Here is a 26,884-nt window from a genome sequence, read left to right as displayed (position 1 = left end):
CACCCCCTCCATCTCCAGCCCCATCTCACCACACCCACCACACACACACACACACACACACACACACACCCACCACACACACACACACACACACACACACACACACGGAGCAGTGCCGGGCCTCGGGGCTTCCCGCCTCCACCTTTCTCCTCCTCTTCCCAGAACATTCTGCCCACCCTCGTCACATGCTCGCCCTTCTTCACCTGCCAGCTCCTCCTCGCCCTTCAAGACTCAGCTTGGCATCACCCCACAGGGAGCGTCCCCTGGGCCGCGGGTTGGGAGGTGCCTCCTCTGAGGACTGGTCAGGCCTCTTGATGGCTGCAGACAAGGCACCCGCTCCCTGGTGACACCTCTGCCCTTCCCCATCTCACCCAGCAGCCTGACTCTGAATTCAGCATGGCCTTCCTCCTGGTCCTCAGGCCCTGCCACTGGGCCTCTGGGGTGAGTCCGAATCTGCATCCTTAGCAGGTGATCTCTGTTTTCTCCGGAAACCATTGCTCTAATCTCGCTCTGACTCCCTGAGTTCAGACCGGGGTTTGTAGTGCTCCATGGTGGGTCGTGAATACAACGAAACCAAACTGCTAAATCAGAGTCCCTAAAATTTTCCACTCCCACACCAGTTCTTTGCCAGGAAAAAGGCAACGTATTGTTGTCCAGGCGCAGTGTTTTCCTTCCAGGATGCAGTCCCAACCAAAGGGGCAAGGGGTGTGCTGGGAAAATTTCTGAAGTTTGTCCCTGGGCCTTCTGGTTATTCTTGTTGTCCTAGGTTGCTCCGAGCATCCAGAAACCCACCCTTCATAGAGTCAGGAGGCTGAGATGGAAGGACAGCAGCCACAGAGCCATTCTGGTCCATTTAAAAGGGTGACTCTTTTTAAAGAGTTGATGATTTGAGAAAGGAGAATGTGCTCTGTGGCCACAGAGACGCTTGTGACTAATTATTTTTTGACAAGTCTGAAACTTCAGGGTCAAGTGGAAAATATCTCTAATAAGACATTTGGCACAATGAGGAATAAGGAAACAAGCGTTTATCAAACACCCACTCTGCGCCAGCCACGGCTTCCATGCTTGACACATTGTTTCCTTGAGTCCTCTCGGTATGCTCCTTTTTTACAGATGAGGAAACTGAGACTCAGAGAGGCAAACACGTTTCCCAGGCTTATGTGATTATTACAGAACCGGAGCAGGGTTGAAGGCTCGTAGCTCAGCTCTCCGTGCCTGTTTGAGGCTGGATTTCCTGGGTGCTGTCCTGGAAAGATCCTTGTTGTAGGTGACTGGAAGCTGGGATTTCTGTTCAGCTAATGGACAAGTCACTGGCCCTCTTGGCATCTTACTTTCCACATTCCAGGTGAAGTGTTCCATCTATGTTCCTTGGAAGTCCTGAAGCACCGTGGAGGCTGCACTGGGTCTCCAGGTAGGTGATGGGGAAGGGGTCCTGGACAGATTCCCCCTTCTTCTTTCCACCGAAGTAACTGCACTTTGGTTGGTTTATATATGGAGGTTACATGTAAGAGTTCTTATGAAGAAAGAGACCCACTGCTACATATATATGAATAAAAGAGTGAGTGAAGACAAAATCCGATGACCACAGAGTCTCTAGGGCCCCATCTCTCAAGCACAATAGCTGGGAGCTTTGTTGACCAACAGCAAGCTCTACACAACACTGCGCTGTCAAGAGTGGCGATGTGTCCACCCAAAGCCAGCCCTCCCAGGGATTTGTAGAGCGTCATGTGCAGACATTCAAGTGACTATTACTACGCTTAGCCTTCTCATCCGTCACTCACAGGGTGCTTGACAGTTTGTAAGGCGTGTTCATACACACGGTCGTATTGTGATATGTTGCCAGTTTTACCAAGATCGGGGTCTTCAGCGTTTGGGAAGCTCCCTTTTAATGGCCCCACATTCTCGCTGACATCCTCACACCATTCCCTTCGAGACTCTGGAAACTTCCATTTTCCCTTAAAGGCCAGCTCTGGAAAGCCTCACATCCTCCTTTGCACTGCTGGGCCCTTCCTCCCCTGGGCCCCACACCACTCTGACCCTTGTGCACACGTTCAAGTTGTGTCGCATCCTCCCTTCCTGCCATACTGTGAGCATCACAAGAGCAAATGGCTCAGTTAACACCTGAGGGACTGAAGAATGAACGAATGAATGAGGAAATGCGTGGGTACCCAGCTTCTTACATTAGCTAACTTCTATCTCCCTGATTCCCTAAGTAAAGTCAGTCCCGCCCTCATGCTCACCAGGTAGCATGTTTACGAGGACTTACTATGTGCCTGGGACTATACCAGGTATGAGGGGACCGGTGGTGGACAGGAGAGCCAGGGCCCCTGTCTTCGTGGAGCATCCTCTTTGAGTAGACACAGTCAGAGTACTTCTCACACAGAATGGTCAGCACCTGTGTTGACATTAGTCTCGCGAAATCTCCGTGAAGACCTGGACTATGTCTGGCTCATCTTCATGCCCAGCACCCAGCTCAACACCTGGGGAATATTAGGTGTTCTGTGAATGTTTGATGGATGAATGTGCCCATCACAAGCCTGGTCCCTTTGCCGGACCTTATTTCTTGGTCCATATGCAGGACCTGGGACTAAACACATTTCTTCACAATCCAGGAATCTCAGACGGCACCCTGGGCAATGAGTATTTTTATTCTTCAAAGCTTACACTAGTCATTCTCAAGAAAGGTCATTAATAAAGCCCTTTCTGTGTGCCTGTGTGAGTGTGTGTGTACGTGTGTGCACACACACGCCCCATTTGGAAAGAGTTCTCACCTTATGGCATAAGACAGCACCATTTCGTGGCAAGGGAGGAAAACAGAAATCCATCTTCCCCTTTTGCCAGCACTGCCCTGGAAGCTGCAGAAGCAGCGAGGTGGGCCATGAACAGTTAATGGGGCCAGGAGTCCGCGCAGTCACCTGTTAGCTGCATGACCCTGGGGGAGTCGCTTCACCTCTCTGAGCCTCAATCTCCTCATCTGCAGATCAGAATAGGAACAAAACAGAAAACCACATTCCATCCACTTGCTTTTACTGATATTTTTGTGCAGAAAACTGAGGCCCGGAGCCCAGATTTTAAAGGCACGCAGGGGAACTCAGGGGCAGTAGGCATCAGGGTGCCCAGAAATAGAAGAAAGGAGCTGAGTGTCTGGCCTGGGACAGCTGGGACTTAGAAGTCAGGCAAATCTGCTCAAAGCCAGTTCCTCTCTCCTACTAGCCATGTGGCCTTAGGCAAGGCACTTCCGCTCTCTGGGCCTTGCTCTCTTCATCTGTGAATGGAAATAATGATGCTCCAGCTGACCTCAGGATCGCTAACTGTTCGGTGCCTCCCTGCCTGCCTTTGCCGACCGCCTCTCCCCTCTGTTTTCTGGTCTTCAATGACCTGTGAACCGTGATGTCCAGTCCCATAACGGTGTCAATGCTGATGTCAAAAAATTCTGCTACCCCCTCCAGCACAGCTAAAACGTGAAAGACAAAGCCACCAAGGGTCAGAGAGTGGAGTGGCTCGACCTCTTGGTCCCTGCAGGTGGAATTGCAACCGCTCTCTGGAACCATTTGGCAACATCTACAAAAGCTGACCACATGCACGCCCTTTGACCCGAGATTCTGCTCCTAGATATTGTTCACCCCAGACCTGTGCTAGAATCCCTGTAGAAATCCTGTTCCTTGCTGGAAATCCCCTAAACCCATCCACTGCAGACTGAATGGGTACATTAACTGTGGAATCTTCCCACTGTGGAATATGACACAGCACTGAGGACACAGCCACCGCTGCTACACATATCAGCAGGGACGAAGCTCACAGACGTAACATGGAGCGAAGGAAGTCAGACACAAGAGCACCTGCTGCGTGCTTCCAGTTACCTAAAGTCCACAAACAGGACAAACCCATCTATGGTGATGGTCTGGGAAGTGGGTGTTGGATAATGTCGCGAAGTAGTCAGTGGAAGTGACGTCACAGGGAAGCTTCTGGGGGTGCTGGTCCTGATTTGTTTCTTGATCTGTTTTCTGATTCCGTGGGGGTGTGAAAGTTCCTTCGGCTGTACGCACATTCACGCCAAGTGCATTTTCTGTATGTTTAGGATACTTCATTATTTATTTAGTACTTGTGTTTTCTTCTGTCATTGGGTCTTGCTGCAAGACTCTGTTTGGTCTTCCCTATAAAGATGTCCCTTATTGGCTAGAAATCATAGGAGAATTTTCTCCAAAACGGCAGAAACAGAGGATCCTGTTCTCTGCTTTTCAGTCTTACCAGGAAGGAGAAACAGCGGTCCAGGAACTCGGTACCCTGACTCTTCCGTGGATTGTACTTATTGCTCAGTCTCACCTTCTCCTGTGGACCCAGGTGTGCGCCTCCCGTGGGAGATGGGAGTGGGATCCTAGAGTGGGATGGACCTAGGCCATGCCCCCGGGCCCCTGCACCTCCATTTCTTCATCTGTAAAATGAGGTCCTTAGTGCCTGATGCAGGATTGGCGGGAGCATTCAGTGAGATTATCTAGATGAAGCCTGAGGCGAGGTGCTGGTAGAGAAACACGCTAAATGTTGCCGCTGTTATGACGACTTTCCCTGTAATACTCTAAGCCCTTTAGACACACATCCTCATTTCATCCTCTGAAGTCTGGATTATCAACCCCATCCTACAAATAAGGAAACTGAAGCTCCAAAGGCTCATCTCCCACGATCCAGGTCAAAGAGCTAACCTAATAGTTCCCCAACTGTGGTCAGCATCAGAATCACATGGAGAGCTAGTTAAAACAATTGAACATTTGCAGTGTGCTGGGGCAGGGGTTGGCAAACTATTTCTATAGAGGGCCAGAGAGTAAATATTTTAGGCTTTGCGGGCCGTGGGGTCACTGACACAGCTATGAACCCTGCCTTTATAGCAGACAAAACAATAAGGAAACAAATGGGTGTGACTTCTTCCAGTAAGAGTTTATTTGCAAAAACAGGCGGAAAGCCAGATTTGGGCCACAGGTCACCATCAAGTGCTGGGAAAATGGAGATGATCAGAGAGAACGAAACAGGCAGATGCAGAGCCCTGTGACCAGGCCTCTAACGCAGAGGTTCCTTCGAACGAGATGAAGGACAGCCCAGAGAAGAGAGCTAGACGCAGTCAGAGAAGGACCAATGCAGGAGATGACTTTGACTGGATCCTGAGAAGTAAGTAGGAGCTCACCAGTCAGAGGGAGAAGAGTGTTACAGCTGGAAGGAACAGCGGATGCAAAAGCACGGAGGCTGGAGAGAGTGCTGCCCACTCAGCCCAAGGGTCATAGCTCAGCGCCATGTTCCTGCCCTACCTCCCTTCTGGCGTATTCTCAGATTGTACCCTTTGGTGTATTCTGTGATTTTTTTTTTGACCTACTTGTTTATAAGTGGGCTCCACCACTGGAATATAAGTTCTATGAGGGCAGGAATGGCCCACAATATGGAGTGAGGGGTCCCCTTTATGTTTCCCCAGCACCCCGTGCCTGCTCTGACCATGGAAGTCACCATGTTGGGGGCAATTGTCTTTTCATGGGTCTGCCTATTCCTCCGCCTCCAGCCGCTCCACAATGAGACCCAGTTCTACTCAATACGCATGTGCGTCCTCTGCACGTGGACCTGTGACTGGGGCTCAGTAAGTACGTGCTGTGGGATGCATCAGTGGGAGTCACGCAGTGTGGGGAAATGAGGAGTGCAGGGACTAAGGCAGAGATGATGCTGCAGAGGCTCCAGACTCAGGTCGTGGTGGCCCTGCATCACAGGAAGGTGCTGGGATGTTGACCCAGATGTGCCGGGACACGGGTTAGTTTCTGTGTAGAACGAGCTCCCAGTTGGGGGACAGTCCCATAAACGGGTAGTGCCAGTGTATATTCTGAAGAAGAAGGCATGAAGAGCGCTACAGGTGGAGCTGTGCACCATGAGGAGGGAGCCTGCACTGTTTGGGGAGGGTAGGTAGATAAGGGGTAGACCACAACACCCACCGCCCCCTAAACTAGGAGGCAGCCCTGCCTTCGGGGACAGAGTACTTACTAGCTGTGACTTGGTACAAGTCACATCACTTCTTGGCCTTTGTTTCTCACCTGAAAACAGAAACAACCATAACATCACTGTCCTAGCTCGGGCTCCCCAGGAGACAAACTCTGAGGAAGAGATTTGGGTGCGGAAGGAGCACTGAGGGGTGGCCCCATCCACCCAGGGGGAGGAAGAAACAGGACAGGGCAGAGGGAGGTTCTGGACTGCAAGACAGTCACCCTGAAGGTCTCGGCTGACCCCTTGGGAACCGGGCTGGATGGCCCTGCGGGGGTGAGCTGAGTTGGCCTGGGGGCTTGGCTTTGCGCCCCCACATAGGCCAGTAGTTGGATGCAGGCAGCCTGGAGATGGCCGTGTGACCTTAGGGGAGGCATATCCCTTCAACCAAGGGCAATTCCTGGGGAGGGATTCAGCTGAGAGCCAAGCGACGAGTCTCCCCCCGAGGGGTCCTGGGCAGCTGATGACTCAGTCCCCCACGCCCACCTCAGGGGTGCCGGGTGGAGCGCAGAGGAGGACACACTGTGAAGACCTTGCCTCTGCGAGTCAGGAGGATCTTGTCGTATGTCTTATCTGACAATCAGTTAAGTGACCACATGAGAGTGGGGTCATTTCTCAAATAGCGAAATGATTCTCTATGGTTTCCTCTTGAAAAAAAAATGATGAGCTCCAAGAAAAACGAGGCCAGCTTGAAGTTCATGTTGTCGTACAATGAGTCTCTTACAGGCACCCACAGCATCACAGCAATAGAGGGACCAATCCAGCCTCCCATTGAGCGGAGAGGGAAATTGAGGCCCAGGGAGAAAGATGGCGAAGCTTGGACAAGGACGCAGGTCTTTCGACCGTCAGATGCGTGCCTTCTCACATCAGCCCACAGGTTCCTCTTGCCGAGATCCTCTCCAAGCTAACACCCGATCGTGGAAACAGACCATACTCAACCCAGCAAGTCTTCTAAAAGTCCTTGTGCTGTGGTCTGGGGACTGAGCTCTCTGGCTCTGGATTGGACCAGATCTTTGCACAGATTCCAGCTCTATCACTGCCCAGCTGGGTGCCCTTAGAGAAGCCACTCACCTTGTGCATCTGCCTTCTTATCTGTAAACTCGGCATGGTAATGCCCACCTCACAGAGCTGGTGCAAGAATTTACTCATACACTGTGTGGACAGCGTGCTCAGCCTAGGAGCCAGCTCACCAGAAGCACCTCAAAATGGCAGCTGCCATCAGTGTTACATGGATGGTGCTGGGCCAGGCGCTGAGAAGCTTGGAGGGGTGGACATGGGTATGATCTCTCCCTGCATGGGACTGATGATAAAGAGCTAAGATTTAGAGTTGGGGATGGTTACTTAAAGGACAAATGTCAAGGAGGGTGTCATTAAGTGACTATATATGAGGCAGTGAGTAAAACAGATTTTATGAAAGAAAGAAAGAGGAAATGTATAGGGCTGACTTCAGACTGACATAAAACGTACATTTGACATATTTTTATCTTCTTATTAAAAATATTTCTTGTTGGGGCTGGCCCCGTGGCCGAGTGGTTGAGATTGCGCGCTCCGCTGCAGGCGGCCCAGTGTTTCGTTGGTTCGAATCCTGGGAGCGGACATGGCACTGCTCGTCAGACCACGCTGAGGCGGCGTCCCACATGCCACAACTGGAAGGACCCACAGCAGAGAATGTACAACTACGTACCGGGGGGCTTTGGGGAGAAAAAGGGGAAAAAAAAATATTTCTTGTTATTGTCTGATATTAGATGCATTTGCATCCAACGGTCAAAGCAGTTCAGTGAGGACAAGAAAGAGCATTCTCATTTTACGGAATAAAGAACATGGGCTCCAAGAAACCAGGGCACTTGTCCAAAGTCACACAGTTAGACACTCTCCGCGTTTTTTTTTTAAATGAAAAAAGAACTTTTATTAGTATCTTTCCGTCCTTCTCACACTTTTTTTTTTTCCATTGAGGTGAAAGTCACATAATACAAAGTTGACTGCTTTATTTAAAGTGTACAATTCAGCGGTATTTACTACATTCACAGTGTTGTGCAAGTACCATCTCTTTCTAGTTCCAAAAATCTTCATCACCTCAAAGTAAAACCTCCTACCCAGAAAGCATTTATTCTCGATTCCCTGCTCCCCTCATTCCTGGGAACCGTCAATCTGTGTTCTCTCACCATGGGGTTGCCTCGCCTAGATATTTCACGTAAATAGAGTCATGTCTGCCCTTTATGACTGGCTTGTTTCACTTAGCATAGTGTCTTCGAGCTTTATCCATTCTGTAGCACGTGACAGAATTTCGCTCCTTTTTATGGCTAATATCCCATTGTATGGATATACCACAATTTGTTTATCCATCTATCCATTGATGAACGTTGGGTTGTTTCTCCTTTTTGGCTGCTGAGAACAGTGCATCCAAGAACATTCATGTACAAGAATTTGTTTGAATGCTTGCTTCAATTATTTGGAGTATACACCCAGGAGTAGCATTGCTGGGTCATATGCTAATGCTAGGTGTAACATTTTGAGGATCCCCAAACTTTTTCCACAGTTGCTGGAGCATTTTACATTCCCACCTGCAGTGCACAAGGGTTCCACTTTCTCCACATCCACGCCAGCACTTGCTGTTTTCCTTTTTTAAAGTCCTTACGTTCATCCTAGTGAGTGTGAAGTGGTATCTCATTGTGGTTTTGACTGGCGTTCCCCTGATCCCTGACGCCATTGAGCATCTCTTCTTGTGCTTGTCCGCCCTTTGGCTACCTGCTTCGGAGAATTACCCATTCAGATCCCTGGCGCATCTTCTAATTGCGTTGGTTGTCTTTTCTTTGGGTTACATTGTGAAAGCTCTTTCTGTATTTTGGGTACTAGAACCTTTTCAGATGCATGCTTTGCAAATCGTCTCCCCGTTCTGTGGGCTGTCTTTTCTTTCTTAATAATGTCCTTTGATGCATGAAAGTTTTCCATCTTGAGGAAGTCCAATTTCTCTGTTTTCTTTTGTTGCTCATGCTTTTGGTGTCATCAGGGCTGACACTGAAAGCCTGATCCTCTATCAGCAAACCATGCAGCCTCCTGGACAACACACAGCCTTCCGAGGGGCGGAGCTTGTACTTTATGTAAATGAGCCAGGTCTAGAGGCAGCCGGCTGCCAGTGAGAGCAGCTGTGTGCACAGACAGTCTGAGGTGAGAGTCGGGGCAGCAGCGTCTGCCTCTCTGCTGGGCTGGATTGGGGGGGGGGGTCCCAGTTCTAGATGCTGGAGGGGGCCGTGCAGCAGGAGAGGCTTGGAAAAGCCCCTCCCCGACAGTCAGGCAGAGCTCCAAACACAACCTCGGGGGCAGGAAACTAGGGGCAACCATGTGGGGAGCCGGTGACAGCACAGGAGAGGAGGGAGGGGGCACAGAGAGAGGAAGGAGAGATAAGAACAACGGGGTCGGGGCTGGGGTAGGGACAAGAACCACTGCTGGAAAAGAAACTGCTTTTCCAAATTCTCAAACGTTGAGTCAACGCCCCACCTAGGAGAAATAAGAAAACTCAGGCATCCTTGGGCTCTAGCCTGTGGCCTCCAGCGGTGCCCTGAGGGCACTTGAGGTGAGGGCTCGCCTTGAGAATAATTTCAGACTCCAATACGTGTACAAATGTGCTGCGTGTCTTCGCACGTGTTATCCCATTTAATCCTCCCAGTAGCTCTATGGGATACGTATTTATTTTCTCTACCTTACAGGTAAGGAAACGAAGACTCCAGGAGCCTATTTTCCAAAGGCCGCATTACCAACAAAGGACAGACCGAGACTTGGACTCTCATGTCCTGATCCCCGCCTCAGGCTCTTTCTGCCAGAACCACAGACAAATCCACAAAGTGACCCTCCATGAATCTTAGAGGTCATTTAAAGGTAGCAGTGTCTGCCTCGCCACTCAAAGTGTGGTCTGTGGACCAGCAGCATCTGTATTCCCCCAGGGCCTGGTAGCTGTGCAGAATCTCAGGCCCCAGGCTGGACCCAAGGAATCAGAATCTGCATTTTAATGAGGCCCCTGGGTGATCTGTATGCACACAACAGTTTGGGAAACATTTGCCTATGGGGTATCATTTCAGACTTTCAAGAATTTTTACCATTAGAAATGAAGATAACAACAACAGTCAGCATCGTTAAACTCAGCATCCTGATCCAACCACAGACCGGTCCAAACTTTTCAAAATATCATCTGAGCAGAAAAGCTTATAAACTGCTTTGCTTATCAGCCAACAGCTGACCTCAGAACCTTTGGCAAGACAAAATGTTCTGCCCTCCCAATGAGATCAGTATCGCATTTCTGGTGGTGTATTTATCTAGTTTTCATTGCTGACATGTATTATGTAACACCACCCCTCTTTCTTCTGCCATCACTGGCTTATTTGAACATCTGACTTACCTTGACCCTAGAGCACAGTGCAGCTTATGCAACAATCTGAACGTTTCTCCTCAGAAGTCCCCTGTGTCCCCATGGTGGCCTCAGCTCCTGTCCTCATGCCGCAGACAAGATAGCTGTGTCCCACCTCTGATTCTCTAGGCGACTTTAGGATCCAGCCCTGGCTGTGTGCTTACTGCCTCCCATTCTTCGAGGATTTTCTGGGCTTGACTAAGAGTCTTTCAGATCTTCTTTCCCAACTGTGCTGGGCTTCCAGACTGCTCAGAGAGCAGAGGCACCTGGCTCAGAACGTGTGTAGATAATACCAAGCAGAATCTTCCTCCTCTCTCCGTGATGGGGAATGAGGGGGCCAGCAGGCAGATCAGGACCAAGGATGGGACCCGAGGGGTCGGCTGGGGAAGGAAGAGGTCCAGAGAGAACAGTGCTGAAAACCCAGGGTTCTAGGGTCCAACAGAACTGAGACTTGATCCAGCTCTGCTTCTTATTTGCTGGGTGACATTGGGTAGATTACTCACCTACTCTGAGCTTCTTTGGTCTCATCTATAACAGGGAGAGGATGATGCCGACCTCTGGGACTAAGTTGGCTAACATTAGTAAAATTCTGGATGCTAGGCTTGTCATATACAGACACTCAATAAGAGGGAGCTTGTTTTTTGATTGTAGAGTAAGTCATTGAGGGAGACAGCCCACAAATGTCATGAAACTTCCAATTCTTAAAATACACACACATGCTAACATGTTTTCCTGCATAAAATTCAATAAAGAATAACTGAAAAAATTATAAGGTGTATGACTTCTTCAGACACTTAGCACAATGACAACCCACATATTTTTTTATGGCTTACAGACTAAGGGTAAATTTTATATTTTTAAAGAAAAATTTAGGAAAGAGTTTGCTGACCCCAGATTAGAAAAGAATCCTAAGAACAGCCCCTCCATATCAAGCACACATGGTGTCAAGTTGTGTGGCTGGATGGCCTTGTCTAGTCTTCCCAATAAACCAGTATGATACCCATCGCTGTCCCATTTTACAGATAAGGAAACTGAGGCTTAGAAAGCATAAATAACTGACCAGAGTCACAAAGCTCACAACTGGCAGAGCACCACTGCCCTAAACAGGTTCCTTTCATGCGGACCTTCTGAATTGAACAAGCAAAGAGTCAAAACCAAGGAAGGAAAATGCACAAGTGCCGGGGTCGGGGGGGTGGGGGTGGGGGTCCTCTCAACAGCCTGGGGGCGTGGGCACAGCTAGCGCGGGGATGCACGCCCGAGGCTAAAGTCAGCCAAGGTAGGAGTGAAACAGGACCAAGTCAGCACAGGAGCACAGAGCTGCGGAGACCCAGGAGGCAGCCCTCACACCGAGGCCATGTAGATATGCTGGGATGTGAGGGGAAGACAACTGGGCCATGTGGCGTGTGCTTTGCAGAGCATTTCCTCAAATCAATTCTTCTCCACTCAATTATCAGTGGTGGAGCCCCACTCCTGAGCTCGGTAGGGTGCCAGGTGCCTGAAGAACGAAAGGTCAGGGAGAGCTACTCCCCACCCTGTAAGTCACACTGGTGGCTGAGGACAGACCACAGAGATCAGGTCTGTGTGCAACGAGCTACAGTTCAAGTGCCATTGAGGGAGCACAGGTGAAGCCTGCTGAGCGCACCCTGAAGCCAGGGACCCACAGACATGCTCATTGGCGTCTCCCTTCCTTCCTTCCTCCCTTCCTCCTTTCGTCCCTTTCACTAATATTTTCTAAGCATGACCAAGAGCTAGGACTGTGTTGGGTGCAGAGGAGAACATGAAGGAGCACCAGACCCATTCCCTCTTCTCGTGAGCTCGTGAAATCACGATGAGAAGGCACCCAGCAGGACTCCAGAGCAGCCTGGGAGAGGTGTGCGCGCGGGCACTGGGCAAGCTGGAGGAACCTGCGCGTGGGGAGGTCTCTGACAGAGTTTCTCAGGCATAACCAAAAAGACTTTACCAACAAGGTTCCATCTGATGTGCATCTTAAATAACACAGCCAGAGTGAGGGCTCAAAAACCTGCAGCCGTCCTGAGGCAACAGCAGATCCCGTGCAGGACCACTGCACGCAGTTCTGCAGGTTGTGCACTGCACAAAGGGGACGAGTAAGGGCTGAAATCCAGCCCACCCTCTTCTGGGCAAATCGTGTGCTCTGGTGCAGGACTACACCTGTCCAAAGCAAGTGGGACTTGTCTTCTCACAAAAGGGCCACCCACTCCCCAAGTCGTGGGGCTGCACCCGCCCAGCAGGTACACATTTTCCTAACTGCATAGATTCCATTTAAGCTGGCAATGCCCCAACTCTGTCTGAGGATTTGGAGGGAGCCAGGCAGGAGCAGTCTTGGAGATGGAGGCGTTTTCACCTTTGAAGACAGAGAAAGACAAAGCAAATATCGCTCCTGGGTTTTCCAGACGGGGAGTCCCAGGCTCCAGGAGGCAGACCAACTTGCCCAGGTCCATGCAACTTGTTAGTGGCTCAGGTGGAAGCAGAACTGACCCTCACATTTGGCAGCCTCCCCTCTAAGCCTGCAGCCTCCCAGGATGTCTCTTGAAATGCAGGAATGAGGACAAAGAGAACTGGGGCCTGGGCTCCTTCCTCCGCTTCACAGAATGCGATGAGGTTGCAGGATGGTTCCCCATCTTGACGACTTATTGGAAACCCAGTTCCCTGCGATAGGGACTTTCTCAAATTTGTCATAAATGGCCATCCTACTACCGAGGACTGTCTTCAACACATGCCCAGTGACTTTTTTATAAATAGCAGCAAGAGCAGCTATAAATTGGGATAATTTTCTAGTCACCTTCTGTTTTCCAATACAGCACCACATTTCAAAGATGTTTTTGATGCCTCTAAGTCAGGAGCTAGAGGTAATGTACATTGGATGAAGGGCAATAAAGAGAGAGAGATTTACATGAAGCACTCTAGAATGGAGTGTGCCAGGGTGCTGGGGACATCTTAGAGGCTGATGGAGGTGGCATTTCTGTACACAGATATGTAAAAATTCATCGAGCCTTACACTGAAGATCTGTGTACCTTTTATAAGTCGCCCCATATAAAAGTGGCAGCATCCCTCCAGTGCGTCTTTCCACCATAGGCCATTTCCATGCCTTGTCTGATGGCATCCTCACCGTACTTCTGAGTGGGATGATTAACGGGTTTACAGAAGAGGGAGCTCAGCTCTGCCACTTGTCTATACGAGCTCAGATTGTCCCCTGGAAATGCCCCTTCTTTCCCTGAAAGTGGCTTATGTTCAGTTAGATGAGACGGGATCTCTGTAAACTGCTGGGTACCACAGAGTGGGCATGGCAGCATCCTGTCCGCCTGCGCAGCCCTGCTTCTCCCATGCATCACGCTAACTGAGGTGGATGCCACCATGAGCCGAGGAGCTGAACGACAGGCGGGCTGCTGGACCATTAGGAGGACTCCATCCAGACAGCGCTCACCGTTATCCTACTTCTCCCTGTGCGGTGGCCTCAGCCTGCTCACCCGAAAGCAACTGGAGCACATTGCAGGTGCACAGGGCACGTCCCCCCCGGTTGTGTGACATGTTCCATCTCAAACTTCCAATAAGTAGTCATAACGCTATTTAAAAACCCCAGCTGCAAGCAGGGGCCAGGCCCACGGTTTCTAGGATACTTGAAATGAGACCACTTCCTCCTAAACCTGGAAAATGCAGCGTGTGTGTACCTGTATGTGTACGCGTGTGTGCATGTGGGACAGAGAGAGAGGGAGAGAAAGAGAACGTGGAAGGCAAACACCTCGAATTTCTTTCACCTCGGAGCCTGTCCACTTCCTTTTTCTGCTGAGCTGTCAGTCTGGGCAGAGGATGTGGACATACGCGTATTCATGACAAATGCTCCTCGAGTGGCGAATCTGTGCAGGGGTTTGGAAGAACTGGCATGAGGAGCCTAGGAATTAGGGCAGCCCGTGCATTCTTTGTGAGCTCGCTGTGGATGTTAATGAAATGTTGGTGAATGGAACGGAGCACGGAAAAGCTAAAAAATAATGCCACTCCACTGTATTCCCCCGGAGATCAACCCAGGCACGCGCAGATCTAAAACCGCGCCAACCAAGTCACCAAGCCGTCGTCGAGCTCCTATGAAGGATCAGAAAATACTGTATTCCATTGTTGGCTCGTTTATTCAAGAGGATTTCTCTATGAAGTTCCTACATTTGTCAGAAACCGTGCGAGGCTCTGGGGCAGTTACAAAGAGGTACGTGCAGAAATTTCACCCTCAAATGACTCAGGAAGAGGATGGGCACATTCCGTGATAAATATAACAGGGTGTGCTCACTCCTGAGGCCAGTGCAAAGTGCGGGAGGGCGATTCAGAGGCAGGCAGATAAGTTACAAACTAGTCTTGAAATTGAGCGGTTCAGAAGAGGAAAGCAAAGAAGACGGACGTGCACTAAATTCCTCTGTGTCCCTGGCATGGCACGTTTTCCCACACAATGTTTTGTTGTTTTTCATAAAACCCTTGTAAAGGAAGATTTTTTTCCCCCTCATTTTGCAGCTAAAGACACAGGGGCTCAGAGAGGGGAAGAAGATTTGCTCAAGGCCATAGAGCTAGAATGCAGCAGATATGAGATTAAAATGTCATTTTCCTGCCACCAGCCCGGGGGCCTAACGTGGAAAGAGGTCGGGATTGGGGAGGCCAGCTGGGTAGCACTTCCTGCAAAGAGTTTGCTCTTTATCCTACAGGCAAGGTCACAGCCTGGCAGTCCAGGGGCCAAATTCGGGTCGTGGAGAGTCTTAAATAGTAGTGAGTAGAAGTGGAGAGCATGAACTCTAAGGCCAAATGCCTGATCAGTAATCTTATTTCCACCTTGCACTAGCTGTGCAACGTGGGATCAGTCACTCAACTTCTCTGAGCCTCGTTTTCCTCATCCATAAAATGGAGATCTTCACACCAGTTCCCTTCTCCCAGGGCTGGTGGGAGGACTGAACGAGCTGTTTGCGTTACCCTGCATTGAGCAGAGCTGGGAACATCGGAAGCACATATGTGCGTTAACAATTCTCACGGATACACAGCACCAAGCACAGGCTCTGATATCTAAGAGGTGCTTCAGAAAGGCTCATTACTCTTACGTTGTGTTTATCAAAATTATAAAATATCTTAAATCCTTAATTGATCTATTTCACAAGAAGATCAAGAAAGAAATATTTATCGGCTCCTGATGCCATCTTGAGGCAGGGGGATCGTTTATAAATTGAGAATAAAACCTTTCTTGACAACTCAGAAGTTTGGGGACAAGGGGACTCTTTTTCTTGACTGGCCATGAGTTTCCGTTTCGAGCTGTGTGGCCGCAATGCGAGGGCCTGCACAGCCATGTACGGCCTGCCCCCATGAAGTCTGTAAAGGGGGTTCCATTCCACAGTTGGCGGAGATGGTTAAAAGTTTCTTTTGCTAAAGTGCTGCTTAAAAAGTATGCCATGAGCCAGCCTGGTGGCATAGTGGTTAAGTTCACATGCTCCACTTCAGTGGCCTGGGGTTCATGGGTTTGGATCCTGGGTGCAGACCTACACACTGCTCATCAAGCCATGCTGTGGCAGTGTCTCACATACAAAAGAGCAGAAGATGGGCACAGATGTTAGCTCAGTGATAAGCAAAAAGAGATTGGCCCTGAGCTAACACCTGTTGCCAATCTTCCTCACCAAAAAGAAAAAGAAAAAGCATCCGAGTGTCGCTGGAAAAGCTACTTATTTCCTTTGACTCTACCACCAACTCCTTATGTAATCCTGATGTGTCCTTTTTCTGTTCATCGGCTTCTCTGATCTTCATAGGATCCCATTTAGTAGACAGAAAAGTGATAGGAATTGAGAGGCCTGCCCCAAATTACAGAGACGATTAGCCTGAGGATAGAATAGCAATGAAGAGAGTACAGTAGACTGGGTCCGCCTGGCTCAATCTGGAGCTCAAGAGGATTCAACAGCTCCACCGGGCAGGTGGATCAGACACTCTCTGCCACCAGGACCCGGCCCAGCTCCTCACAGTCTCCCTTTCTGCACCCTGGGCCTCCGGTCCACCCCAACTCTGCAGGGCTCCAGCTCGTCCCACTATGACAACCCTCTCCAGAGGCCTCTCTGCTGCTGCTGAGCTATGAGATACCTGGAGCCCACCCATGCCCCCATCGGTGGCTCGGGAAGTGCTGCCCCAAAAGCGTGTGCCCAACTGCAGGAGTTCACGCACTTCTTCGAAGACAGTCCCTTGTGATAAAAACAATCAGCCGCATCTGATACCAAGTTGCTGCCAGCTCGGTAAGACACCCTCCATGTGTCCCTTCCTTCCTTGCCTGATCCCCTTTACTGTCTCTCCGGCTTCTCTGGGTTTGTTCTCCCTAGTAAAGTAATGACACACTTTTCCTCAGCCTCTGCTCAGTGGATTCTGAGAAAAAGTAATTTCTATCCTTATTATTATTAATTAGGATAGCTAAAAGGCAGGTGGAAGGGAGGAACGGGGTCAGGGGAGGGAAAGCGGGAGAGAGAGAGAGAGGAGGTGGCCTTGGCTGTAGCTGGATACTCAAGAAGCATGATGAGTAATACAGGAGTGGAGACCAGTATAGCAGCTCAGTGCATAGACTTCGGAGCAACTGCCTGGGTTTGCATCCCTCTTCCATTAATCACAAGTCTGTCACCAGGCAACTTAACCTTCAGTTTCGTCATCTGTAAGTTGGATGATAATGACTTCTACCTCACAGGGTTCTGCAAATAGTGAATGTGCTGATATTTGCAAAATACCTAGAACAGAGTCTGATGCATTATAAGCGTTATCTATGTGTTTATTGAACATACAAATCCACAAATGACTCTCCTTGAATTTTTAGGCAGGACTCCGAGGAAGTTAGTGAGTTTCTCTGGGCCACAGTTTCTTAGCAATTAAATGAAAACTTTGGATTAATAATCAAGTATTCGACCAGTTCTGACGCTTGGTGTTCTAAGGAGATCCTGAGCATGACAGAAATCCAGCACCTTTGTGGGTTGGGGATAGTCTTAAGATCTTACATAAATGGACTTAATGTTTATATAATTATGCCATAATTAATCCTCCCAAGAGCTCTATGAGGTTCTGGTGAGTTCCCTGTATTTTGCAGAGGAGAAAGGGAAGGCTCAGAGAGGTTATATAGCTTGAGCGTAGTTACACAGTGAGCTGTAGGGTGAGAATACACACTTGGATCTGGTTGACTCAAAAGCCCCATCATGTGACACAGTCCTGTTCTGGGGTCTACTGACAATGTCTAATTGTAGAGACCCAAGCTTTGGTGCAGAAGATGTGAATAATGGGCTGGCTGCATTCTTGGCAATTTGTAGATTATTGAATGAGTGTCCTTCTGCGTCCTTGACAGGTCATAATAAAAAGGGTGACAACTGCCCAATGGTCCCGGGCAGCCCTGTGAGAGGGGATGGATTGATATGTGTGCTGTGATGTGAGGGTCTGCATAAGGAATGAAGCAGATCCAGAATTTTCCCTTCTAGCGGGAAAATATCAACTGGATTAGAATTCATTTGTTGTTGTTTGTTCCTCTGTCTGCCAGAGCATATGTTGAATCTGGCACACGGCAGATGCCCAGCACAGGTTTCCATGTGGCCACTTCAGCTTTCCCAGCAATTTTGGATAGATGAGTGTTTGGTTTGGGTTTTGGGGGGTTTTTTTGCAAGATGTTGTCTGTGTGTTACCGTAAAGCACTTCATATTTTATTAAGGAAACTATTGCATAAAATACACAGGATATGGTTTCTTTTGTTATCTTCACAGAAGAATGGCAAGGAGAGAAATTCAGAGTCTTTGACTTCCTCTGTAGGTTTCAAGGGGGACAAGGCTGAAAGCTCATGAAGGGGGAGCACAGGGGGAGCTGAGGAAGGAAGGCTTGCACCCACGATATCGTCTCCCCATCTTGGATCTCATTTCTGCAGGAGTCTTAACATTTCCCTTCAGTCCAAGCTAATGGCATTTGTTGTGAGTTTATTTTGACATTGTCACACTGTCCCCAGAGAGTGGCATTGACAGGCTTTCTCTTCACCTTGGTATCACAGGACCAGATTCATTGCTCACGGGTATCAGAGTCATTTTATCTTTACACTAAACCCTGGCATCTACAGAGTCCAAGTAACGAGCTTCAGCTTCTCTGCGAAGCTTTGACAGCCCCTCGTGCTGGGGCCAACAGAACATGACCGTCTGTCTGGCAGAGATCACTTTATTTAAGGGCATGGTGGCCTTGGCCTGACAGATATGCAGACAGAGAAGTGTATGGGTTTATTATTCCGTTTAATACATAGTTATTTGAGTACCTTCTTAAGCCTTTCGTGTTAGGCACTGGAAACCCAGCAAAGAAAAAGGAAGACAGTCTCTGCCCTCATAGAACATCATTCAAGAGGAGATGCTAAAATTGGTTTCCTTCAGCAACCTGTTTCCAACTGGAATAATGTCCTAACAGCCAGGGACAGGCAGGGAGAGCCCATCAGAGAGGCAGAGCGGGTGCTGGGGAAACCATGCTCAGTAAATATGCAGGACCACCAACTCTGGGTCAGGGACTAGGCTGGCAGTGGGCACAAAATGATGGAGAGACACAGACGCTGCCCACAAGGAGGTCACGTCTGATGAGCGCAAAAAGGGGGTTATGTATAAGGAGCAACGGGCAGTGGGGCAAGTGATTCAGCAACACGCCTGGGCAAGTCAGGGCCTGTTCCAGGGAAGACAGTGTGTGATCTGAGGCTTGAAGATGAGCGGTCCATGCCAGCTGGGCAAGACGGCAAGGAGGAACGGAAATACATAAAAATATGGAGGCATGAGAGAGCATGGAATAAATAGGTATAGCGGGAATCTGGTACTTATGGGACATAAAATGTGATGGGAAGAGGAGAGAAGGAGCAGGATTGGGGATGGAGAGACAGCCGGGGCAGTCCAGGAAGGTCTGCCAGCCTTGCGAGGAGTTGTCACTCTTATCCCGTAGAGGAAGGGGTTGAATGGTTCAGTGAACAGTCCTGAGATGCTGGCGAGTGTATTCTCCTCCTCTGCCTTCTCCTCCTTCTCTTCCTTTTCCTTCTCCTCATCCTTCTCCTCCTCTTTCTCCTTTTCTTCCTCCCCCTCCTCTTCCTCCTCCACTTCTTCCTCCTCCTTTTCCTTCTTCGGTTGACCCTTGTTGAATATATTGTAAAACTATGAGTTTATTCCTCTGTCTTAACAAGAAGAGACTCTTACGAGCATCACAGACCCTCCTTGGATGATTGTCCAGAGCTGAGGTCGCTGTTCACTACATGATCCCTATGGTCAGGACCACAGGTGTAAGTGGAGAAGGAAATCGTAGAAAGAAAAAACAAGGAGCAGCCCCCAGAGTGACTGGATCCTGTGGGCTTCAAGCTGTGTCGCTCGCTGGCCCATCCAAGGCGGTGATCTTAAGCTGCTGGAGTTGGTAAAGGGGATCCAAGGGGTTTTACGTGGGGGTTGTTTCAGCCAGGAAACATTGGTTGCAAGGAGCAGAAATAGTCTGTAGTTAAAAAGTGGAGGACAGGGGGCTGGCCCCGTGGCCGAGTGGTTAAGTTTGCGCACTCCGCTTTGGCGGCCCAGGGTTTCACTGGTTCGGTTCCTGGGTGAGGACATGGCACCGCTCATCAGACCACACTGAGGCGGCATCCCCACATGCCACAACCAGGAGGACCCACAACTAAGACATACAACTATGTACTGGAGGGATTTGGGGAGAAAAGGCAGAAAAGAAAAAAAAAAATTGGCAACAGTTGTTAACTCAGGTACCAATCTTCAAAAAAAAAAAAAGTAGAGGACAAAAGGAATTCAATGGAGAGATGTGGGTTCCTTCTCATTGTTGAAAGGAACACTCAGCAATTAGGTAATAATAATAATAGTTAATATACATTGAGCACCTACAATATGTCGGTCACTATTCAGGAGCTTTACCTGTATTAACTTATTTAATCTTTACATCAATACTAAATTCTAAAGAGGGTGCTATTATGATGCTGATTTTATAGATGAGGAAACTGAGACTCAGAGAGGTTAAGTAATGAACCCGAGGTCACACAGCTAGACGGCATCAGAGCTGCGATTTGAACACACAAAATCTGGTGACTGACTCCATGCTTTTTACTACTGCGCTAAAAAACAGGAAGTGGGAAGGTCAAGTCCAGCGCTCTAGGTAGAGGGAAATAAAGAATCATCTCTTCAGGGAAGTGGCGTGTGTGACGGCCTAGCCTGGGACACCTGCCACCTTGTAACCCAGGAGGGGGAGGTCCCTTGACTGACAGCTCCCCAGACTCCTCGGAACGGAGGAGAGTCATTTCTCAAAACAGACGCCAACATCGGCTTCCGCATGAGATTTAATGGGGAGCAACAAGCAGACAAAGAAGATTCCACTCCTGCAAGAAAAAGAAGTTACCCCAGAGCCTCTTTTTTTGTATATGAATGAGTAAAAATAGCAAAAAGTTGAAGTTGTCAGTGTGAGCTGTTTGTTATTATTATTATCATTATTATTATTAGGCAGCTTTTGCACATAGACAGATATTTAAAGTTTGATATTTTAAATGTATTAGTATGAAAATCATTTAAAAATCCATTTTTCCTTAAGTCTTTGAATGCGACTTATAGATCTCTTTAAACACAGACTGTGTTTTAAGAATGACTTTCAAGGGGCCTCTTATTCCGTGTTTAAAGAAACCTAAATAACTTCTAACAATGGGTCCTGCTAACAAGTCAGTCATTGACTCCCTTCCCACATTTACAGTGAGATGATGACAAAAGACGTCCTAAGTATTCAAAACCTCTACTGAAGAAATAATTAAACGTATAACTATTAAATGCATAACTATATCTGAGAGTCTTTAAACGCTCAGATTCTTCTAAACAATCGGACCTGGTAAATTTCTAATCGTGTCTTGAAATTTTCCAATGAAACTTGACAATCTAAAATAAAATCATCTAAATCTAAAATCTAAAATAAACACTACTCGGTTGCATTTTAAATTGGTATTCTGATATGTCACAAACTCTTTGTGATTATACCACCTATTTCAAGTACCAAGCACATGCTGATTTCCCCACAGGTGTCATCTCCGTGATGTGCTTTCCCATCGCCCTGCATAACTCTCAACTTCTCCAGGCTGAAAAAGTCTTTAGTGCTAGGAGACTTAGCAATTTGTTTTAACACCACAAGCAAGTACCATCCTAAACTCATGAGCTTATCAACCAGAGATTTCTGGCCAGAACGCAGGGTCTGAGAAGGCAAGGAGAATTTCTTTTCTTCATGACAGGTGTCACTGTCTGTCTTTTTTCTGGTTACTATGGCAACAAGCAGGACCAAGTCCACACTTTGCACATGTGATCAGTGTCTGCGCTCTCGTCCCTGATCTCGGTTGGGTAATCTAACCTCTTTTAACCCAGCAGCACAGGCTGCTGATTGTCCCCAAATGCCCATTTCCCTCAGCACGTGTTCCCAGGATAAAGACTACATTTACCAGTGTCCCTTGCAACTACACAGCTTGGAGTGGCCTGGGGAATGAGATGTAAGCAGAAGAGGGGTGGGCAATCTATAAGAGATGTCCTTAAAGGTAAAGGGCATCCTCTTAGCTCCTTCTGAATGCTTGGAGTAAAGATTTGATGGCTGGAGCTGGAGCAGCCAACTTGGACTAGGAAGTAAACTTCAGGATGGATGGCGTGCGCTATCATGGAACAATAAAAAGGATGAAGCCTGGGTCCCTGACACTGTAGAATACCACACCAGCTTTGTCTAAGATTTGTTAAAGGGAGAAATTAACATCTACCTGATTAAGCCACTGCTATTTGGGGTTTTCTATAGCCAAACCTAATCCTAACCTTACAGATACTATCATCTGATTTGCATAGATAAAATTCTGAATTCCCCCTCCCCCAATAGCATTCTTCTCCAGTCAACTATTGTACTGCCTGACGGAATTCCACCGTCTCCCATGCCTGGCTATAGACGCAGTCCTGAGGCACCCTAATGACTCGCGTGAATTTACCGAATGGACGCTCCAAATTAGTAGCAGATGTCACATCTCTTAAAACTGAGGCCATGCTCCCAAAACAACCTCCAGGTAGATTCAGCTGCCTCCAGAATCATTAAATCCGAGAAGTCAACAGCAATTTCTATTTTGTGAGTTTGCAGTTCTCAAACATATGTCAACACCAAAATCTTGAGTAAGTCCATACGGGTAAAAACAGCGATGAGTAACTTCCTGTGCACTTACCATGCGCCCGGCCCATTTCATAATCGCCTTATTGGACTTTCCCCACAGTTCTAGAGGCTCGATCCTATCATTATCCTCGTTTTAGACATAAGGGAGCTGGAGGTAAATGTTTTGCCCAAGTTCAGACATGCAGCCGCACCCCACAGACCACTAAGTGACAAGGCGCTCACACTTGTGCATTCTCTCTATTGTTTTAACTATCAAAAGAGGGGAAAAAAAGATGTTCGCAGGTTTAGCCTCAAGGAAAGCTAACCTATGAAACTGCAAAAAATACAGAGAAATTATTTAAGAGCCTATTTTTTATTTCTCAACAACATAGACGGATGTCATCTTCATTCTTTTGAAACATGGAGGCCTTATATCCCAAATTTGAATACGTGGGCTGGATTTTAACTGGAAAAAAATAACTTGCTCTTCTTTGGGATTGTGGCGGGAGGAGGCCGGACAGGCAAACTCAAAATTTAAGGCCACCACCGTGGGCGTGTAGTTCAAAAAAGAGAGAATTACAGAGCTTTCTTCCCCAGAGAGATGCTGTTGGCCTGGCAGAGCCCCGACAGTTGGCAACTCCCAAAACTGCGTAATTTTCCATTCTCATTTATAAAACAATTGCAGGAATGTTGACAAATATAATACGCATAAGAAAGCCACTTAAATTAATAATGACCATCATTTACCGAATGCTTACTATCTGGCACAGAGCTAATGATGTTTTATATATGGTCTTTCTTCTTAAAAAGACTCTGAGAAGCCAGTATCACATGCCCATTCTGCAGATGACAGCTGGAAGACTCGGAATGTAAGTCATCCATCAGATGAGCTGGTCCACCAGGCACGTCGCGTCCAGAGGCCCCGCCCTACGCCTCTGTGCTCTGCGGCGTCCTCCAGCCCCGAGAGAAGCTGCCTTTCAGTCCTCCTTCTGTCTGTCTGTTCCTTCACTCCATTTCCCAGGTTAAGGTGCTGGCTTTTCAAGGTCATGAAACCATGATACAGAACGTTTTCGATCCCTGAAGAGATCTGCAATTTCTTTCCAAAGATGAAGGTGTTAACCTTGGAGTCTTGGACAAATTTCAAATCCAGTAATTGCATTCTGCCTGTTTTGACTTTACTCAGAGGTAAGATCATTGAAAAACATCTTAGAACAAAAGGTTTCTGTTGCGAGGACCTAAGCCAGTAGTTTCGATCCTGGGAGCAGTTTGTCCGAATGGTAAGCCGAGTGGACACGCACACAATTTAAAGCATTCCTGTTGGCTCCCTCTCCTATTCTTTCTCAACGGTGCCGTGTGCTTCTCTTTGGGAGTACCTTTGATAATGATCATTAATTCTGTAATATCCCCAGTATCCAGCCCAGGGCCAGCGTATAGCAAACTTTCAATGAATATTTGCTAAACGGATTAATGCAGAACGCCCACAGGTCCTGTAGAACACGGTTTGAAAGCGTTGCTCTAACTCAACCCCTTAATTGTACAGACAGGAAAACTGATGTCAGAAGAAAACTTCCAGAAGTCACAAGGCTACAAAGCAGCAGAGCTGGACTTGAAGCCCGGACATCTTAGCACCAAAGACTCTGGCCTCAGCCCCATTGGGATGGACGGCTGAGCAGCTCAGTGCTGCGCTGTCCACGCAGGCCCCGTAGCCATAGTTCAGAAAGAAGTTGTTTAAAAAGGCAGATTTCTGGATCCCAGTGGTGGAAATCTCTGGGAGTGGGGCCCGGGAGTCTCTGTTTAGAATGAGCCGCCTGGAGTCGTCCTTGTGCACACTGCAGTTTGAGAAGTCGACTATACGGGTGCCTTGTCTGGCTCCAGGAGGTAAATGGAGACTCAGTCAACTGTGATCATTGTCCTGCTTGGGGCCAGATTGAAGAAATGCTGACCTGGGGGGCTACCTACAGAGTCGCGTTCTTGAATGAATGATTCATTCCATAATCATCTACTGACAATCCTCATGTCCTCAGGGCTCCATCCACGGCCTTCTTTTCACTTTCCACAGCATCCCCAGGTGATCTCAACCACACGTGGTCTCTGTCACCACCAGTTGCCTGAGCATCTTGTCCAGCAACCCAAACATGGCAGCAAACTCTTTGTCACTCCTCCCATCAAGAGGCGGGGTCTAGACCCCCTCCCTAGTGTCTGGACAGGCTTGTGACAGCTCAAAGAACAGAGCACCAGGAAGTGATGCTCTGTTATTTCAGAAGGTTGGTCATAAAAGCTATGCGGCTTCTACCTGGCTCTCCGGGATGCTCCCTCCCAGAATCTAGCCACCATGCTTCCAGAAGCCCAAGCCACATAGATGAGCTTTGAGTCCAGCCTCCAAGTCAGTGCACCCCTGATCCAGACATATGAGTAGAGAAGCTTCTGGATGACTCCAGCCCTCAGCCTTTCAAGTTACCCTCAGCTCCAGGTCTTCTCACACATGGTGGGGTAGGGACAAGCTCCCCACTGCTGGGTTCCATCAAAATTCCTGACCCACTGCAGCTGTGATCCTAATGAAATACTTGTTGTTTTATGCCTCTAATTTGGGGGTGGTTTGTTATGCGGGATTAGTAACCAGAACAAGCAGCAACTGAACATCCCACAAAAACCTGAACTGTGACATCTGAAATGGCATTCATCGCCTTTCTCCTTCCTGACAGGTGCCATATTGCGGAGATGGTCCCCATCCACCCCGTGTCGGTTAGGGATGCAAATAACAAAAGCCCACTAAGCCACCGGAAAGAAGTGAGGCTGGGGAAGGTCACATATTTTCTTTCACAAAACAAGAAACTCGAGGTGAGATGCTGCTGGCATTGACTCCACTGCTCGACGATGCTTCGAGGATCAAAGATCTATTTTTTAATCCCTGCATTCTCATGCTGGGCTTGACATCAAAGATGGTTGCTGCCTCTCCAGACATTGTGTGTGTGTGTGTGTTTAATGTGTTATTCTGTTGCAAGAAAGAAGTAGGAGATGGTTATTGGGAGAGAGTGTACCTAACAACTTCACTGCCAGATTCGTTGTCAACCCAGAAATAGAAGTGCTCCCTTCTTCCCAGGGCCCCAACCAATCAGGGAGGTGTCCTCTCTATTTACCCTCCTCTGAAACTCACCTGCCTCTGCCCAGCCTCTGCTCCTTCCTCATCTCAGACCCCTGACATCTCTGGGATTACTGGAACGATAGGTCTCATTGCCTCCAGTCTGGACGCCCCCTCCCCGCCTCCACAAGGCTGCCCTGAGTGGTCTGGCCAGCATGCAAATGTCGACTTGTCCCCATTGCCACCACCCACCACACAAAATCTCCAAGCGCTTCCAAGCACTCCCAGAGTGAAGCCCAGACTCCCCCCACCCCTGGCTCACAGGCTCTGTGTGACCTGACAAGCCCCTGCGTCCTGCATACCACGTGCTCTGCTCTCCCACCCAGTTCCCCTGAGATCCCAGGAGGCCTGACCCCAGAAGCTGCCTCCTAGTGACCTCACTACACCCACCTGTTAGCCCGTCACGGGACTGCCCAAATGTGGTATAATGCCCAGCAACCTTCGGTCCCCTGCCCAACCATGGTTCCCAGAGGGTGGGCACTGTGTCATCGACCTCCACGTCCCCAGCCCTTAGCACAGCATCTGGGACATAGTAAGTGCTAAATAAATTTTTGTTGAATGAATGAATGTTTGCACCTTTTCTTCCGGACCTTTCCATCTAATTGGAAATGTAGCTTAATATGCAAATAAGCTACACATGTACAAAGGAATAACAGATTCTAAGAAAGATACAGTGGGATTTCATAAGGGATGGACACGAAGGTTTCATAGGGAATTAACAGTAAAGGCTTCAGGTGGGGACAGCCCTTCTGCTCGACCCGAGAGGCGGGCAGGCTGGCAGAGAGCCTTCCAGGGGACTGCCAGTCCACATGCAGAGCCGGGGGTGGGTCTTCTAGAAGCAGCGCAGATGTGTGCAGAAAACAGGTACGACAGGTGTAGTGGGACACTCTGTATAATACCGGTTTGTGGTTTTTGTCCTCTGTCTGTGGCCATGGTCCCCATTGCAAGGCTAAAATCAGGCCCTGGATGTTTTCTTGCTTCAAAGACTTTTGCCTAAGGGACAATGAGAAGTCAGCCTTCTTTGAAATCAAGCTTAAATCTCTTCACATAGGCAAAGGAGAGAGGAGTCTACTTTGAGAACCGAGCAGGGAAAGTGATGAAAAGGATGTCTGAGGTTGGAGGTCAGCTGGAGCAATGTAGGGTAGAAGCCACCACGCAGGGTGGCACACAGGGAGGGTGGGCACGGACGTCGAGCGTC

General features: G+C 48.6%; 3 long non-coding RNA genes across 12 annotated transcripts in view; 2 read left to right on the top strand and 1 right to left on the bottom strand.

Moving 5' to 3' along the window:
• LOC106824837 (uncharacterized) overlaps positions 1-1,325 on the bottom strand; it is a 64,366-nt gene extending 63,041 nt beyond the window's left edge. For 4 of the 10 annotated variants that reach the window (XR_011493388.1, XR_011493392.1, XR_011493386.1 and 1 more), the window contains exon 1: positions 194-1,325. This is a non-coding gene — a long non-coding RNA (uncharacterized lncRNA). The remainder of the gene's footprint in view (positions 1-193) is intronic. The other 6 variants (XR_011493389.1, XR_011493391.1, XR_011493390.1 and 3 more) reach the window with 5 other exon arrangements.
• Positions 307-11,161, top strand: LOC139039942 (uncharacterized). The gene is made up of 3 exons (XR_011493394.1): positions 307-441; positions 1,346-1,411; positions 9,711-11,161. It is a non-coding gene; the product is annotated as an uncharacterized lncRNA (long non-coding RNA).
• Positions 11,162-14,070: 2,909 nt separating this feature from the next.
• On the top strand, positions 14,071-26,240 carry LOC139039941 (uncharacterized). Its single transcript, XR_011493384.1, has 3 exons — positions 14,071-14,619; positions 23,358-23,732; positions 24,088-26,240. It is a non-coding gene; the product is annotated as an uncharacterized lncRNA (long non-coding RNA).
• Positions 26,241-26,884: the final 644 nt, after the last annotated feature.

Source organism: Equus asinus, chromosome 12, assembly GCF_041296235.1.
Source record: "Equus asinus isolate D_3611 breed Donkey chromosome 12, EquAss-T2T_v2, whole genome shotgun sequence".
Classification (NCBI taxonomy): domain Eukaryota; kingdom Metazoa; phylum Chordata; class Mammalia; order Perissodactyla; family Equidae; genus Equus; species Equus asinus.
This window is presented reverse-complemented; position numbering and strand designations above follow the sequence as displayed.